The sequence below is a fragment of the Amblyomma mixtum genome, chromosome 1 (assembly GCF_055824585.1).
Source record: "Amblyomma mixtum isolate Tamu chromosome 1, ASM5582458v1, whole genome shotgun sequence".
Classification (NCBI taxonomy): Eukaryota; Metazoa; Arthropoda; class Arachnida; order Ixodida; family Ixodidae; genus Amblyomma; species Amblyomma mixtum.
The window spans coordinates 144,967,075-144,984,589 of record NC_143012.1 but is presented as its reverse complement, the minus strand read 5'-3'; the positions used below and the strand labels follow the sequence as shown (position 1 = coordinate 144,984,589).

General features: G+C 49.3%; 1 pseudogene; it reads left to right on the top strand.

Moving 5' to 3' along the window:
• Positions 1 to 1,508: 1,508 nt before the first annotated feature.
• On the top strand, positions 1,509 to 3,600 carry LOC149367834 (uncharacterized; annotated as a pseudogene).
• Positions 3,601 to 17,515: the final 13,915 nt, after the last annotated feature.

The window sequence follows — 17,515 nt, the reverse complement described above, 5'->3', positions numbered from 1 at the left end:
ACAGCGTCGTCTTCATCAACTTACATCTGGGCCGTCCGGGGGCACTTCCTGCTCACCGTCGTCTTCTACGTAGCAAAAATCCGGGCTTGCGCTCCGATTCGAATGTCGTAAACATTTTTCAGTAGGTTTTTTCTTGTCGCAGTTGCGTGCCGTTGCACGAACGTCGTCCAAGGACCACTTAGAGAGGCACTTGGAGGTCCTCTGCTGCTCCGCCCTTGCAAATCGAGGCGCGTCAAAAACAAAACCACGTGGGCGCGCGAAGCACATAGCCGCGAGGCACCCCAAAACATACCGAAACTCAGCTGGGCGCCTGCTGCGCCACCAATTACAGGTTTTTTGCGACTTCAGAAATTAAGGTCGTCTTTTTTCCGTCTTTCTCGTGTGATAAAAGTGGAGTAGCGGTTTCAAAACAAAAATTATATACTTCAATATCGATCAAACGCGGAACCTTCATTCACGTTTGTCTGCCTCAAAGATCCGCGGCTTCTTGTCTTCTATTTCTTCGTCACGCTTGTACTTGCGCGATTGCCCTGATGCAGCGATACCTGTTTTTAGTTGTTGCTCTTTTATACCTTATACAAGCTCTGTTTTCAGAAAGAGGAGTGTTTTTGGGTTTAGCAACTGGTATTATATCGATACAAGCCAACTTCAATTTCTCCTCAGTGTCCCTTTAAGAAAATAAGATTTTGCTAGGCTGTTTATGAAAGTGACCGTTTCAACGTCGCCATAGCTTCAATCCTTAGTTCCAAGTCCTCGCCGCAGAGGCTCAGTGGTTACGGCGCTCGGCTGCTCGGCGCTCGGAGGCGAAATTCCAGAGGCCCGTGTGCTGTGCGATGTCAGTGCACGTTAAAGAAACCCAGGTGGTCGAAATTATTCCGGAGCCTTTTACTGTGGTGTCCCTCACGGCGTCCCTCATAGTCATATAGGGCCTTGACCTCAAGGAGGAAGCACCGCTGAGGGGTCGTTAGGGCGTGGAGTGGAGTGGAGAGGACGGCAAGGTGGAGAACATGGTCTTGCAAAAAGCTGCAATTCAGAATGAGACAACTGGCATGTAGAAGCGCAGCAGAATGAACTTGAGAAATTGCGACAAAAAAAGGAAAGTGCAACAGAGCCGAATACGGGAAAGGTTGTGAAAAACCACTCTAGTGGAGAGGGAAAGAGGAAAATGGGACGGAAAAGCGTGTTACATATCGGGAGACTGCGAGATGAAGATCTCGGTGGAGCGGACGCTGCTCGGACGTGTTCCGCATGAGCTCCCGCCTTGAGACCGTTTTTCGGTGGAACGCGCTGTGCCTTGGTCTTGCTTTTTGTGGGATCGTCTGCAGGAAGTTGCCCTGTACCTGTGGACACCATATTTTGGCAAGTGTTCCCCCTTTTAGGGTTTTTTTTCACGATTTGTACTCGACAACGGTGCGGCAAAATTAGGCCTAATCTCTTGGCCGAGCCGACGCCTGCGGCGCCGGGCTCCAAGGCCGTGCCTGTGGTTGTGAGCCTTTGCGAGGCTAAAGATGATGGAGTACTCCGTTGAGGGAGAATCTATAACGCCCGAAGAATTCGAGGCGGGAGAATGGGCCTGGGTTTTGAAGGCGCAAGATCGCTTCAAGAAGACTGTGTACGGGGACCATTCCGAGAGTAGGCCTACCGAGAAACAGGCGGGCAGCGACGGGCGCCAGATGCACGGAGCAGCCCAAGTCAAGCGGGGGAAAGCGCCGGTATGGAAGAAACGGGGACCGTTTCTGAAGATGCCAGCCAAGGATTTTAAGGTTGTGTGCCGGCCCAAGAATTGGGACTTGAGCATAGTGACGCCGAAGGAGCTCGGATGTGCCCTGAGAGCGGCAGCGGAGCTGACGAACGCGACTGCGGTGGAAGAAGACCTGGTGCGGGTCAATGAGACAAACAACACGATGACGGTGAGCACGCCGTGTATGAATCGTAGTGGGCCATATGCGAATGTCAAGACGCTCAAGCTGGGCGGTCGTGACCTTGTGGTTTCGGCGTATGTGGCGGCGCCGGAGAACTCTGTGCGTGGAGTAATTTACAATGCGTACAACGGATGCCCACTGGCAGAAGTTCGCGCAGGATTCTTGAAGAGGAATGAAGACATGGAAATTTTGGATGCCAGACCTTTGGGCAAGTCAAAGGCGATTCAGATCACGTTCGCGGGGAAGCGCGTTCCCCGGCAAATCATCTATTGGAACTGTCTGTGCGCTGTGATCCCATATAGAGAGTTAGTCGAGACCTGCTATAACTGCAGACGAGTGGGACATCGGGCGGACGTTTGCTATCGTCCGAAGACTAATCTGTGTCGCCGCAGCGGGAAAGAACATCCTGCACCGCCGGAGGAAGAGTCGCTGACCTGCACGCCGGACTGCATCGTGTGTCATGGGGCGCACAGCACGGGAAGTCGGAACTGCAAGTTTCGCCTAGCCCGTCAGCAGCCGACGGGTCTGCAGCACAGCAACGAGGACAAGAGCCAAACTGGCAAGGAGGAGCGGCGTTCGAGGCCCAGGAAGCGGTCATCTAGCGGTGCGAGAGGCGATAGCAAGAGCAGGGACTGGTCAGCTTCCTTCCCGCCACTGCCCGGACCCGAGCCTGTCAAAGGAGGAGGGCAAGGTTCCGGTCATGGAAGAAGCCCAAGTGCCACGTGGAAAAAGGTGAGCTGGCCCAACGCGGGCTCCCAAAATGAGATTGCTCGAGAGAAGGAGCTACAAAGGCAGGTGCTGCAGCAAGCCGAAACTATCAAAAAGATGGAAGCTAGGATAGCAGAGATGGAACGCGCGCTTAAAACCGGCAGAGTAGAAAGGGTACAGACGCCGTTAGCCCAGGCCCCACAGCAAGCGTCGCAGGCGAACGCTTCTCGCGTGGACGATAACACAGCTATGGAAGTGGAGAAAGTGGAGAATCGGGGGACGGTCAAAAGGCCACCTCCGGCAGATGAGGGAGCTCATGCAAAGAGAGTAGCAGAAACTTCGGCGGCGGACACGCCGCAGCCAGTAAAAGTCACTTGACTTAGGACGGACATGCTTACCCTTGCGGAGAGAGTAGGAAAACTGGAAGAAAGACAGGATAGGTTGGAAGGTCGGGTCGACAGGATCGAAGCTAGACTAGGCAACATTGAGGAGCGTCTTGACGCCTTCACCAATGACATGCGGGGTTTCCAGACCCAGGTAATGGACATGTTTAAACAGCTAAATGCTATGCTAGAGGTTAGATTGCCTCCCGTAGTCGGCCAAGAGCCGATGTTAGTGAACCTGGGGCCTCACCATGGCCCCTCGCCAGCAAATTGAGGTTTGGCAGTGGAACTGCAGGGGCTTCCGTCGCAAGCGGGGGAATCTGCAGTTGCACATACAAAATCTGGATAGTAAGCCGGACATTATAGCTTTGCAGGAGGCTAGCGGCACGGTGAAATTACCGGGATTTAAGACATTTACACCACCAGAGATTGATCGAGGGGGCGTATCGAGCGTCTTCACGGCCGTGCTAGTCCATCGCAACACCACAGTGATTCAGCATACCATAGATAGCAGCAGGGAGGACTACGTCCTGCTGGAGATTTTACCCAAAAGAAAGGACGATAAGAGTCTATTTGTTCTCAATGTATACTCTTCTCCAAAAGATAAGGGGGTGGGCTGCCAGACCTTCTGATAAAGACGCAACGGCTAGCGGCTAGGTCTCAACTCAACGTGGTGGGAGATTTCAATGCGCCTCATCCGGAGTGGGGCTATATCCGAGCCAGCCCGAAGGGAAATAAGCTTTGGCAGGTTGCCCAGGACCTGCGATGGACGATCTTGAACAATCCGCTAGATCATACCAGGATAGCCAACAGCGTGAGCATAGACACCTCTCCAGACCTCACATTTGTGAATGGTATCAGGGATGCAAAGTGGGTAAACACGGGACAGCCACTGGGAAGTGATCACTATATCCTTTCCACGATATTTAGTGCTGCTAAGCACAAAGACACGGTGAAAGGAACTCGAGTGGCGGACTGGGACCGATTTCGGAAATACAGGAATGACACTGTGAACGGGGAAATCGAGCACTTAGGAGCCTGGATTGACACACTCAAGCAGGCCGTGAAGAGTACCACAGAAGAGGTTCCGACGGAGGAGGAGGGCTTTACGGCTGACTCTAGATTGTTGCACATGTGGGAAGCACATGCGAGTCTCCTTCGGAGGTGAAGGAAACAAAGGCATAATGGTGTCCTCCGTGGGAAGATGGCCAAGCTAGAACGAGAAATCGAAACCTACACATTGGAGTTGCAGTGCAAACAGTGGGGGCAGATTTGTGACCGGATGAATGGGCAATTCGGATGCAAAAAAAAAATCTCTGCCTCTCCCGTAACCGAGAGTAGAGTAAGCATGAAATGTTTACGGGCCTAATGCCATCTCGGTGGACACCCGAACCGCACCGTACAGGAAGGGAGGAACGCCACCACCCGTTCAGCGCTTTGCCTTGCCATTTGAACGCAAGGTTTTTTGAGGAAAGGAAATGGCGCAGTAATTCTCTGCCATCTCGGTGGACACCCGAACCGCACCGTAATGGGAGGGAGGAACGCCACCACCCGTTCGGCGCGATGCCTTGCCCTTTGAACGCTGCGCTTCTCCCCCGGGCCCCTGTGCGCCTGCGCGGCTTTGCTTCGATGCGCGAAGCCTATAAGAGATCACGTATGACAACGAAGTGTATCGTGGCATTTATGTGCTTTTTGCACGCGTTATTAGAAATCGGAAATTATAAGTCCGTTCATTATCAAACGCACAGCGACTGATATCTTGATAAACATTGAGAAGGCACTGGCAGCAGTTATTTTTTTTTACTCCTTTGGAGACCAACCGGCGCTTGCATGCCGGTCGCGTAGGAGGGCTTAGAGAGTCTCGTTAAATCTCGTTAAGTCTCGTACGGTGCCCGGATGTTCTCGTTTCAGAGCCCGGATGACTGGAATTCAGTGCCCGGATGGGTGGTTTTCAGTGCCCGGATGATGGCTCTCGGTCTCGGCGTGACGTCACCACACTGCCGACAACGGGAGCTAAAAGCATTTCATGCTTAAAAACATGGGTGGTGGTGGTGAAAAACATTTATAATGCAATAAATATTTACAGAGAGGTGATTGGGGTAGGCCCTATTGGCCCTTTCCCCTAACAATACTAGGTGGAGCCCCTATTCCGGGGCCCCATTGGCAAGCAACGCCGCCCGCGTCCGGTGAACCAAGGCCTTTTGGGTCTTTAGGTCCTGACAGCCGAGCAGGGCCGCCTCCCAGTCCTCTCTGGTGGGGTTGGGGTTGGGGGGGATAGATGGGTTTGACTGACACGCCCAAACCATGTGGAAGGTGTCAGCCACCTCCCCACAGAACTGGCACGCGCCATCAAAGGATGTATTGAAATGTTTAAGCACCGCCGGGCACAGTACAGTGTTAATAAGAATTTTGATGAGGAGGCGCTCGTCAGCGCGATCCAGACCCTTACAAGGGGCCGGGTAGCGCCGGTGCTCCTCCTTGTAGTAATCGGTGATGTGTTTGAATGTAAGGGCCAGATTGTCTGATTGGGAGTAGGCGCCCAAGGACAGGGAGACAGCCCGGGGAGAGAGTGCGCGGGCGGCCTGATCGGCCTGTTCGTTTCCTTGGAGTCCCTGGTGACCGGGGGCCCAAATCAGGTTGCGTGGAGTTGGATCTTCAGATCGACAGCTATATTCCAGTATGCGCCAGGCAAGCTGGGGAGCCCAGCCCAACTCGTAGTTCCGACAGGCCCCTCGCGAGTCGGTGATGATGTGTTTCGATAAAAACATGGCAGTTGTTGAGGCACCTTTTAGACCCGGCGGCAACCAAATCTGCGCAGAAGGGGCAAATGGCTAGGTTAGTGCATCGGTATCAAGGCACGATTGGGGAATTTATACATGAACTCCGAAGTCGTTACATAAACAGAGAGGCGGGCGGTTGCTTGCCGGATTACTCGGGAGAGGAAAACCTTGAATTAGATGCAGACTTTACGGTGGCGGAGGTGGAGTTTGCAATGGGCCAGCTTCGTACCACGTCAGCAGCGGGTCCGGACGGGGTTACTAATAAAATGCTGAGGAACCTGGATTTCAAGTCAGTGGGGGCACTCACGAATTTGATGAATAAATATTGGGCGTCCGGGGAGATTCCGCCAGAGTGGAAGCATGCTAGGATTACATTTATTCCTAAAGCAGGGAAGAAGCTCTGCATTGAGAATCTGCGTCCCATCTCGCTAACGTCGTGCTTGGCCAAATTGATGGAGCATGTAGTCCTGAACAGGCTTCAGGGTTATGTAGAGGACAATGAGTTGATACCTGAAACAATGATTGGCTTCAGGGCTAATTTATCAACGCAGGACGTCATGTTACAGCTCAAAAAAGACGTGGTTGATCCTGGGTACGGCACGGGCACCAAGGCTATCTTGGGGCTCGACCTCACTAAGGCCTTTGACAATGTTACCCATGAGGCAATATTGAGGAACCTATCGGACATAGGACCGGGGGGTAGAACCTTCCGGTACATCAGATCGTTTCTGGAGGGTAGGACTGCGGAGATTGTAGTCGGAGAAATGAAATCGGATCCCTTCCCATTGGGGGGCAGGGGGACACCGCAAGGGTCGGTATTATCGCCCTTCCTATTTAATCTCGCCTTGATCAAGATACCACCCAGGCTGCAAGGGATATCGGGACTTAAACATACATTTTATGCGGATGACATTACTCTATGGGTAACAAGAGGCAGTGACGCACAATTGGAAGAAACTCTACAACAGGCGGTGGATATTGTGGAGGAGCTAGCAGGGGAAGCAGGACTCTCGTGCTCTCAGCCCAAGTCCGAGCTTTTTGTGCTGAGGGATAAACCAAGAGGGATACATGCGAGGCACTATATGCCGCCACCACCTTTAGAGGTGAAAGTGGGGGGAGTACCGGTCGCTGAGGTCCAAACGATCAGGATCCTGGGTATGTATCTGCAGACTAACAGGAAGAATAGCGAGTCCTTGCAAAGGCTTAAAAATACGGTCAATGCTACCGTGCGGCTAATCAGGAGAATCGCCAATCGTAAGAGAGGTGTTAAGGAAAAAGACTTGTGCAAGCTAGTGCAGGCGTTTGTGCTGAGTAGAATAGTGTATGCGACGCCTTATTTGAAGTTGGACGCGGCGGAAAAAGGAAAGGTGGAGGCTATGATTAGGCAGGCGTATAAAGCGGCCCTTGGGTTGCCTCACAATGCGTCTACCGAAAGGCTGCTGGGATTAGGGGTGCACAACACCCTAGAAGAACTACGGGAGGCGCACTTGGTGATGCAGCTCGGTAGGCTTTCAAAAACAAAAGCAGGAAGGGACATATTGGAAAGGATCGGCATTGGAGTTGACGTTCCAGCCGGTGACCCGAAAATCCAGATGAGGCGGGAAAGGCACAAGGGCTTGTACATAAAACCTTTGCCCAAGAACATGCATCCAATACATCACGAGGACCGCAGGAAGGCAAGAGCCAAAGCTTTACATGCTAGGTACGGGAAGTACAACGGGGCAGTCTATGTAGATGTCGCCGAGTATAAGGACAAGGATGCATTTGCAATTGTGGTGGTGGACGGGCGGGGACGCTTGATCGGTTCTGGATCAGTCAAAACCTGCTCACCAGAAACTGCAGAGGAAGCGGCGATAGCACTAGCTATAACCAGTAGTCATGCTGACCTGATTTCAGCGATTCAAAAACAGCCATCCGAAATTTGGCGAGGGGCAGAATATCTATCACAGCGACGCGATTGCTGAATCGGGTCACGGAGCGAGGGATTACGGAGGCGGAAATTGTCTGGGTACCTGCACACTCTGGGAACCCTGGGAACGAGACGGCTCACATGAATGCTCTAGGTTTCGTCAGCCGAGTAGGTGAGCCGGACGTCCCGGGAAGGTCCACGAGAGATGGGCTGGTATCCTTTCATGACATTACTAATCATTTCAGACTTGAGCGGAGGATTTACCCACCCCCGGACAAGCAATTGGTGAAGGCGCAGGAATGCGTCTGGCGACGATTGCAGACTAGATGTTTCTTCAACCCATACGTGTTGAGCAAATTCTACCCGGACATTCAGCCGGAGTGCAAATGGTGTGACGAATTGGCAACATATGACCACATATTATGGAGCTGTAGCATAGCACCGCCACCGGCGGACATTATGCGTGATCCTTCCCTCGAGCAGTGGGAGGCCGTGTTGGCCAGCTCAGACCCGGTCGTCCAGACCAGGGCCGTGGAGTGGGCCACCCAGGTCGCCGTCAGCCATGGATTGATGGCCATCAAACACGGAATCGTCCACACATGCTTTCTGACGAAAATAAAGTTTTTCCATCCATGCGAGATGAAAGCAAGGAAAAAAAAGGGGAGTGGCTGGAAACAATAACAAAAGATGAATAGAGGAAAATAAAAATGTATTAAACAATATAATGAAAAAGAGGCGGTATAAAGCACAGGAGGGCAGGTGGTGTGCTCTTTTTTGGTGTTACATCGTATGTGTGGCCAGCTGCAAGATCTCACGGACGGGTTATGTCAGCGGCGGAATGAACCTCATTGCTTCTAAAGTTTAATCAGAGGCGTTTATTTATCCCTGCTGGTTTTAGACTTTAAATTGAAGATTAGGAATTTCTCTTTGTATTTTTCACCTCACGCAGATTTGAATCCTGATTGGAGAATTAATATTCAAAGTATTTCATATTGGGCTACTTGGTTATTAGCATGGTACATCGTTGCTCTTTTGAAAAACTTCGATACAACACGGGAAACAGCACAGAACACGGACGCGGAAACTGAACTAAAAATGTGTTTCGGAGTACGTTCTCATATAGGCATTCTAAGTGAAAATAAGGATTCCCGAACATACATTCAAGGCAGCATTTCTGTTATGGCGTTTGCAAGCCCAATAAGTGCCATGCATTTTTGTACCGTCCATTTTTTTATTTGTAATTTTGCATAAAAAAGTTCCTTCACTTGTGTCGCTAACCTTTGTTTCCTGAATCCACAGAGCAGGCTTTCCTATATCGTTGTCATGATGTCAAGCATGTGTAGGTCAGACGGGCAAATGGCTTAAGAGAGGCTCTGAGAGCACAGGCACAGCTGTAGTCAGATCAGTACACCCGGAAATCTTGCGGCACATTATGCCACATAAAAGGATTGCACACCTCGCTTCGCAAAACAGAACTGTGGGTATAGAAATTAATCTGAAGAATCCTAAAGTATTGTTCAGCCGTCTCGGAAGGGAAAAGCCGGTTACGATTGGTAGCGAAGCGTTGGAAGTGATAAAGAAACACTCAGGGCAGGTCCGGATGCGAGAGTGAAATAGCTAGGAGAATACTCGAAGGTACTCTAAGACAATAACTGGCAGTTTGCCAGTATGTTTTATGGTTTATGGGGGGCTTAACGTCCCAGAGTGACACAGGCTATGAGGTTTGGTTTGGATTATGGGGGTTTAACGTCTCAAATCGTCTCAGGCTATGAGGGGCGCAGTAGTGAAGAGCTCCGGGAAATTTGGTCCACCTGGGGTTCTTTAACGCGCACTTACATCGCACAGTACACGGGCCATTTAGGATTTCGCCTCCATCGAAATTCGACCGCCGCTGCCGGGATAGTTCGCCAATATCCCCAAAGGCAATCACATGGGAACCTATGGGGCCGTCACCTATGGGGCAGAAATTTCGAGGGTACATGAAAGGGTTCAACTTAATTTGAGGACAACGCAGCGAGATATAGAAATAAAAAGGATAGGAGTAACGTTAGAGATAGGAAGCGGGCCGCGTGGGCGAGGGAACAAAAGCGAGCAATTGACAATGCTAGTCGAAATCAAGAAAAAAAATGGCTTGGGCAGGGCATGTAATGCGAAGGCAAGATAGCCGAAGATCGTTAAGGGCAACGGAGTGGATTCCAAGAGAAGGCAATCGTAGCAGGGGGCTGCAGAAAGTTAGGTGGGCGGATGAGATTAAGAAGTTCGTGGTGATAAGGTGGCCGCAGCTGGCAAAAGACAAGGTTCATTCGGGGGATATTGGTGAGGCTTTTGCCCTGCAGTGGGCGAAGTCGGGCTGAAGATGATAACTAGCACAAGCTGTGTCAACAGCGACGACGGAACCACCGATGCTTGAGGCAATCTTTCCGCACTAGAAGTTGGCATCGCATCAAAAGTCTCCAGCCGTGCGAAATTGTTCCCCGTACAGTTTGCTAGGTGCGACAAAAAGTGCAAAAAGGCAGCTATACTCGGATGCAACTGAAGAACGAATGCTCCTCGAACGAGGGCCGCGTTTCGATGGAGGCAGAACGCCAATGGTGCCCGTGTGCTGTGCGATGTCAGTGCGCGTCAAGGGTCTACAGGTGGTCGAAATTATTCCGGAGACCTCCACTGCGGCACTTCTTTCACTCTTTCACTCCCACCTGCCCCCCTTTCCTCGCTGCGCGGCTGAGGCGTCCACCGAGATGTGAGACAGTTACTGTGCCTTTTATGCGAAGCATATTACTAGAGCTACACTACAGCCCGTCGAGCGCGGCGGTGGAGCTACCATTGACCTTTAGCGTGACCACGTGACACCGCGTGACAACATGACGTCACAGCAGAGGAGAGATGGGCTGCCGGCTCGCGCGGTTGGCCGCGGCGGTGGAGGCTCCACATCAGAGGCGCTGCCTGCTGCTACTGGGGGTACATCAATACAGTCTATAGGGAATGGTGGCGGTGGTGGAATAACTAAGGGTGTTTCCAATGTACTTTCCATGGGTGCCAAGAATGCTATTGTAGCCGGTGCTGGGGCAGCGGTTGTACACTCTGCATTGAATTCACCGATGATCCCGTATATAGCTGCCACGGCAATCCTTGCTACACTTCTAGTGGCTGTATTAAAATGACCAAGTATTCAACCAAGGAAAGCCATGTATTACCAAGCCTAGCCATCAATATGCTTCGCATCTGACTAGGCTTAACCATAGCTAAGCCTCAGCCATTTTTATTTTCTCAAAACGAAATGAGGCCCTCCAGCCAATGGCGATGGCCGGTTCTCATGACGTCATCCTCTCACCTCCCTGTGCGACACTGGCAGGCGAAAGGCTTAACGGATTAACTGCGAAGTCATGACAATCGGTGGACGCCATTAGATGGAGGGCCTCAATTGAGAGAAATTTGCAGCTTCCTTCTGGCGTTATATAGTTTGTTGACGAGGATCGTATTCTCCAAACTGCCGTTTGCCTTTTCTATGTCATTGTGAAAGGAATTGACAGTACGTCGATCCGCACAAAAACGCAAATTTTACTCATTTGGGGCACACTGAGTAAACCTTCAACAAACTTTCGTTCATAGTAGAATTCTATAAGAGTATTTTTTTCTAGCCTTGTTTTCACTTGTTTTTCAATGAAATACTAATTTAATACGGACAAACTTAGAGTTAAAGTCGCAGAATTTTTCAATCATAAGTCATGACTACCTTTTTTTCTCAAATCCCAAACCAGGAATTCGACATGGAAGAGTCCGAACCGAACGAGATAACAAAATTAGAATGTGTGAATATCCTTGGTTCCGAACCTTGTATGATTTAGAGGTATTAAGGAAGCTATGGTGTGCCGGTCATAAGATAATGAAATGAAGCGTTAGTGTATGCAGTCGAGCCCACTTCTGACGAACCTGACGGCAGCGCGGATATTGTTCGTTGCATCGGAGGTTCGTAGTAAATGCACTCTTGTAATGTAAAGTGCAACAGCAGTGGCATTTCTTCCTTTAAAAGGTCCATTACACGCCTCCGCTTCTTCAAACTAAATCGCATTAAGGCGATTTCCAGGGCGGTCATGTGCTCCTCGTCGAGACCCTCGCTGCCAATAACCTGTCTTACGAACGCGTTATTACCAATCGTGGTTGAAGCTTTTACGGCAGCTGGCGATAGGTCAGCCTCCTCCTCATCATCGTCTTCAGCAGAATCCTGGCAGTCGGGAAATTCCCATACGTTCGCAGTGCAGCGGTTTCGTCAGTGGCGGCTCTGCAATCTCGACGCCATCATCCGCGTCAATGAACTCAACCCATGAGCCATCAGGTCCGCCCAGCTCTGCATCAATGAAGAACTGCAACAAATCCACATGCCTCTGATTACATGGGTATTCAGCAGCGCCCTCCATCGTTTCCGAGTCCAAAAACCCTGCCCTACGGAAGCGACTTGTGTTGGACTCTGCAGCCAGTTGTAACCACGCGGCTTTAATCATTTCCTAGTCTTCGAACAAAAACGTCGTAACTGGGACGTCGCCTCTGGTCTGTAAGCTGCTGTCAAACGGCGTTGGTGACGCCTCGCCCACAGGACACATTCAGAGTATGAATGATACCGCACCGATTGAGCTTGTCTATAGGGATGCGCTTGGCCAGTGGTTAACTTCCGTTGGAATGCCGCCTTTCTTATTGCTTCTTTTTAGGGGTCGACACTTTCGGGGAGATCGCGGGAGCTGTGAGGCGCTCTTCAGCCTCTGGGCTGGTGGGAAGCGCGCGTTTTTCGGCTGCGCGGACGAGTTTCTTGGGCGCCTCCTCATTCGTTACAACCATGTGGTGCGTCCATGGTTGTTCGTTTTATCTGCGAAACAGTAACATATTCAAATGCATAATTCGACGGCAACAGAGCCCTCGTTCGTAATAAATGAGAGTTCGTTATTTATTTTATTCATTTATTTACAAATACTGCAGGCCCTTCTCGGGCCCATGCAGGAGTGGGCACAAAGGAGACAATACGGGGGAACGAGTTATGTACATATATAATACAAAATAAGAATTCATCATCATAGCGGCATCGTGGTCGTAATGAATTCAGGCAAACGAAAATAGCGGGTTCAGCACGGAAACAAATATAGTTACAAAAATACAACATGAAAGTCAGCGTCATAGTTTTATCACAGTGGCAGTACTGAGGAATCAATGCTATTGACGTGCTCTATGAATGATTCAACTGAGTTGCAGTTTACAGCAGCCGCGGGTAGTTTGTTCCAGCTAGATATAGCCGATGAAAACAAAGAATATTTATGGGCATTAATATGGCTTATGGGTTGATGGAGTGCTTTCTCATGGTTAGTCCTCGAAGAGTGACGAAATGGTTCCTGGAGGTATGTTTCTCTTGATATGTTCAAATTACCGTGATAAAGTAAGAACAGCAATTTTAGTCTTGATGTTGTTCAACGTTGTGCCAAGCTGTGAAGATCTGCTTTGTGAAGTAGGTAAGATACGCTGGAATGTCTGGAAAAGTTTGAATATACAAAGCGTACTGCTAAGTTTTGAATGCGTTCTAGTTTTCCTATCAAATATTGCTGATGTGGACTGCAAATAATGTCAGCATATTCTAAGGTTGGTCTCACTAGCGTTTTATATGCGTTAAGTTTTACATTAGGAGGAGCGTTGCGCAATCTTCTTCTGAGGAAATACAGTTTTCCTTGGGCCTTACGACATATGTTTTTAATGTGCTGTTCTAAGCTTAGATTGCTTGATAGTGTCACTCCTAGGTATTTTATATAATTAGTTTTCTCGATTGGGACATCGGCTATAATGTATGAAAAATCTAGTGGCTTTTTCTTGTTGCTAGAAATTATGCTTCTTGTTTTAGTGGCATTGAGTCTCATTCCCCCATCTGGTGCACCGAGACTGAATAGGCGACAGAGATTCATTTAGTTTAATCTGAACTTTTATAGAATCGATTACCTTATACACTACGCAGTCGTCCGCGGAGAGTCGAATTTGTACCCCAGAGTGAATGCATGAATGGATATCATTGATATAAATTAAGAACAATAAGGGGGCGAGGGCTGAACCCGGTGGGACTCCTGAGTAGACATCCAAGCTATGATACTCAGAATTTTTCAGTTTGACGCACTATTTACGGTTTTTCAAAAAGCAGTCAATTCATGTAATGATGTTGTTTTCAATACCTATAGCCCGCAGTTTCGTGACTAAGTCTTGGTGAGGAACTAAGTCAAATGCCTTAGAGAGGTCTAAAGAAATGGCGTCTAATTGGCCTCGTGCATTAAGAGCATTCGCAATATCGTGTGTTATCTTTGCTATCTGTGTGGTTGTTGACAATCGCGACCTAAAGCCATGTTGTCGACTGTAGAGAAGGTTATTAACTTCTAGGTGATTAATAATTGCTTTATAAGCAATTTTACAAGAAGAGGTCGGTAGCGAAAGCGGTCTGTAGTTATTTAGTTCATGTTTGGGACCACCCTTATGAACTGGAATTATTTTAGCCCTGCGCCATTAATCCGGGATTGTTAGTCTTCGCAACGAAAGGGTGAAAATTCTTGATAAGTATTTGGAAACCGTGTGGCCGTTATAAGTGGGCTCAACTGTATTTGAATGCGAGCGGACCAAATTAGCCGCGAGATGCACGTAAACGAAGTAGCCAAAAGAGCAAAAGTAACGCAGCTCAAGATTAGGGTCGAGTGCTCATATTGCGCTTCAACTGAGCAAGAAAGCCATCGGGCAGAGGCGATGATGACAACCTTAAAAATATAATAATGAAGAGCACGATAAATGCACGACATGACAACCTCTTCCGGGAAACAAATCATGTTTAACAATTTCCTTGAATGGAAGTTTTGAAGACTGCAAGATAGGACAGAACTACTAGCACTGTCGTCAAAATTAGCAGTGATCCGGAGCACATTTTTGACGATGGGGGGGGGGGGGGGGAGGCGGCAAGACAAAGGGGTCTTTTTTTGAATTTATTTACGTTCTTTATTAGTTTATTTAGTGCTTCCTTTTGGTATTGCTATTGGTTTGGTTTTGCTCTCAATAATTAAGGAGCCTAACTGTAATAGCTAAAAAGTTAACTGTTCAGAATTAGTTAGAGTTCGCTAGTTAGCACGTCCTAGCTATATTGTTCTGCTCTACACCGCTGAGAACACGATGCTGAAAAAAAATCGCTCTTCTAACGGAAAGAGGTTAGTAGTAGTACAAGACCTTTATTCGGCCATAATTTACAGGCCGAGCATCTCGACCGCCTGGGCGACCAGGCGTCGCTGTTCTTCCTCCCCTTCAGCGCCAAGCCAGTCGAGCCAGGTGGTGATGGATAAAAAAAGGGGGGGGGGGTAGGAACCTGACTGTTGAGCAGCCGGGCAATAGAAGAGGCAATGTGTCAGGTCAACATAGATACAGGGGCAGTTGGGACAGGAAGGGTCCGATCGATAGCGATAGAGGAAGAGACGAGACGGGGTGATAACTGCATTCATTTGGATGTGCCGAAGAAGGCGAGCCTCCGGCACCGTGAGTGATGGATGAGGGGGAGGGTAAATGCTTTTGTCTAGGAGGAGCTTGAGGTAGACCTCTCTTATGGTGCGGCGAAGGGTGAGTCTCCGACCGTCCTCCGAGGGCTTGGGCCAGGGGATCAACGGTGCCCGGAAAAGTGTGTCGCGGGCGAGCTGATGGGCAAGCTCATTGCCGTCAACCCCTGAATGCTCAGGGAGCCAGCGGAGGAAAACGACGGAAGGCTGCAGTGCGGAGACCGCTTGTTAGACCCCCTGTTGGAGAGAAGGGGTTAGGGTGCGTTTCTGTATGTGGTGTATAGCGGCTTGTGAGTCTGAATAGACTGTCTACTCTTGAAGAGAGGGAAGGAGAGCAAATGACTGAAGGGCATGCGCAATGGCGAGGACCTCGAGGGACAGTGCATCCGGAGGGTGTAGATACGGCCCGCTGGTGTGGGTTTCAGGAGCGGGGAGGTGGGGATGGTACAGGGCGTAGCCGCAGGAACCTCGAGGAGCCACGAAGGAGGCATCCGTGTAGGCTACACCCCGGGTTTCAAAGAGAGGGGAATGGTGCTGCGGGGCCGCATGGCGACGGCCGGCGTGCAGGACGGAGGACATGTTGGTCGGGAGGGGGAGGATGCGAAGTGGTTATTTTTAAAAATGCGTAATGTCTTAGGTGAGACGCCCTGTATATTCGTCGTAGTCGCGCATATGACTTTCTTTCGAAGCCAATGTTTTGTTTTTGCACACGTCCACTTAACACGATAATTATCGGTACTTTTCATCTAATGCACGTTCAGTACTAGTGCTGGCGATGAATTTCAGATGATTTGCTTTACATGAGCAATGTGTCGCGCCGACAAACTGGAATTTCCATTAGTATTACAAAACGTCCCACAGCCAGCGTTCTTCGGATGTTCACGGGATAGGTATATACGGTTGCTTAGGACGGCGCGCCTCCACTTCTGCTTATTGGCGACGAAAGAGCCTGGGTGGAGTTCGAAGGTCAGCTCGCATGCCATGTTGCTGTAAGTGGGGGTGCTTTTTTACGCGCCCTTTTCAAGCCCATTTTATTTTGTTTTGTGAGTGATATTAGTGGTTTTTGGTCTCTGTCATCCTTATTGTTAGGCCCACAGTGGTAAAAAAACAAAGGGCTCATTATGATATACATATGAAAGAAGCCAATGGTCATTGGAACACTTAAAGAACCATTCTTCTCTGCTTGACTGGCTTTCAATGATTTTCGGCTTTTTTGGTACGTCGTAATATTCATTCGCATCATTTTCCGAGGTTGCGTTGCCTCCAAATTCTGTGCATACTTCAGGAAAGGTGCGACAATAAAAATACAGCATGCTATAAACCGACCACCCAACTATGGATGTCCCCAGTAAAGAACCTTGCGCAGTTCATTGATCTACCAGCTGTAATATCTAGTTTCGTTTTAATGACTACCTTTATTTCAGAAAACAAGTACCGCCGTGGTGGATGAGTGGTTATAGAGGTTGGCTGCCGACCCGAAAGACGCGGGTTCGATCCCGGCCGCGGCTGCCGCATTTCGATGGAGGCGAAATCCTAGAGGCCCGTGTGCTGTGCGATGTCAGTGCACGTTAAAGAACCATAGGCAGTCGCAATTACCTGAAGGTCTCCACTACAGCATTCCTCATAGACTAAGTCGCTTCGGGACGTGAAACCCTACAAACATTAAAATCGAATTACTTCACAAAACAAAATACACACTGGACGAATCATAGCTGTATGCCGATTTGCAAGCAATCACTATAAATGGTTAAAGTTTGTGTCTTTACTAGCACTCGATCACTACACCTAGGCACGCATGACTCAATTTTTCCAAAGCTCGGTTATCTGGAGAACAAAACCACCCAAATACTCTGAAATGTCTCTTACGTGAACACCATCACGATGGACTATCAGTTGGCGCTTCTGCAGCTGTCGACGGAAAAAGAGGTCGCTGCTATCAGTCCAGCCTGCAGGCTGGCCGTGCACAATGTGAACCCGTTATGGAACTGGGCGTTCCGAGCTAGATGCGCATTACTGCTTAGAGTCATTGCACTGAATTGCACTAATTTATATGCACTAATTTATATGTCATTGCACTAATTTATATGCATGATTGAGGGCACCAATATCAATAACAATTACTAGAGGGCATGCGAATACATAAACATCGCGTAATGAAAAGATGCCCCGGGAACCCTGGTTCAGCTGCGTAGGCGGAAGTTATGGTTATCGGAGTGTTCTTCAAAATATTGTTGAAAATAAAAACGATGTGCATAAAAAGTAAAAG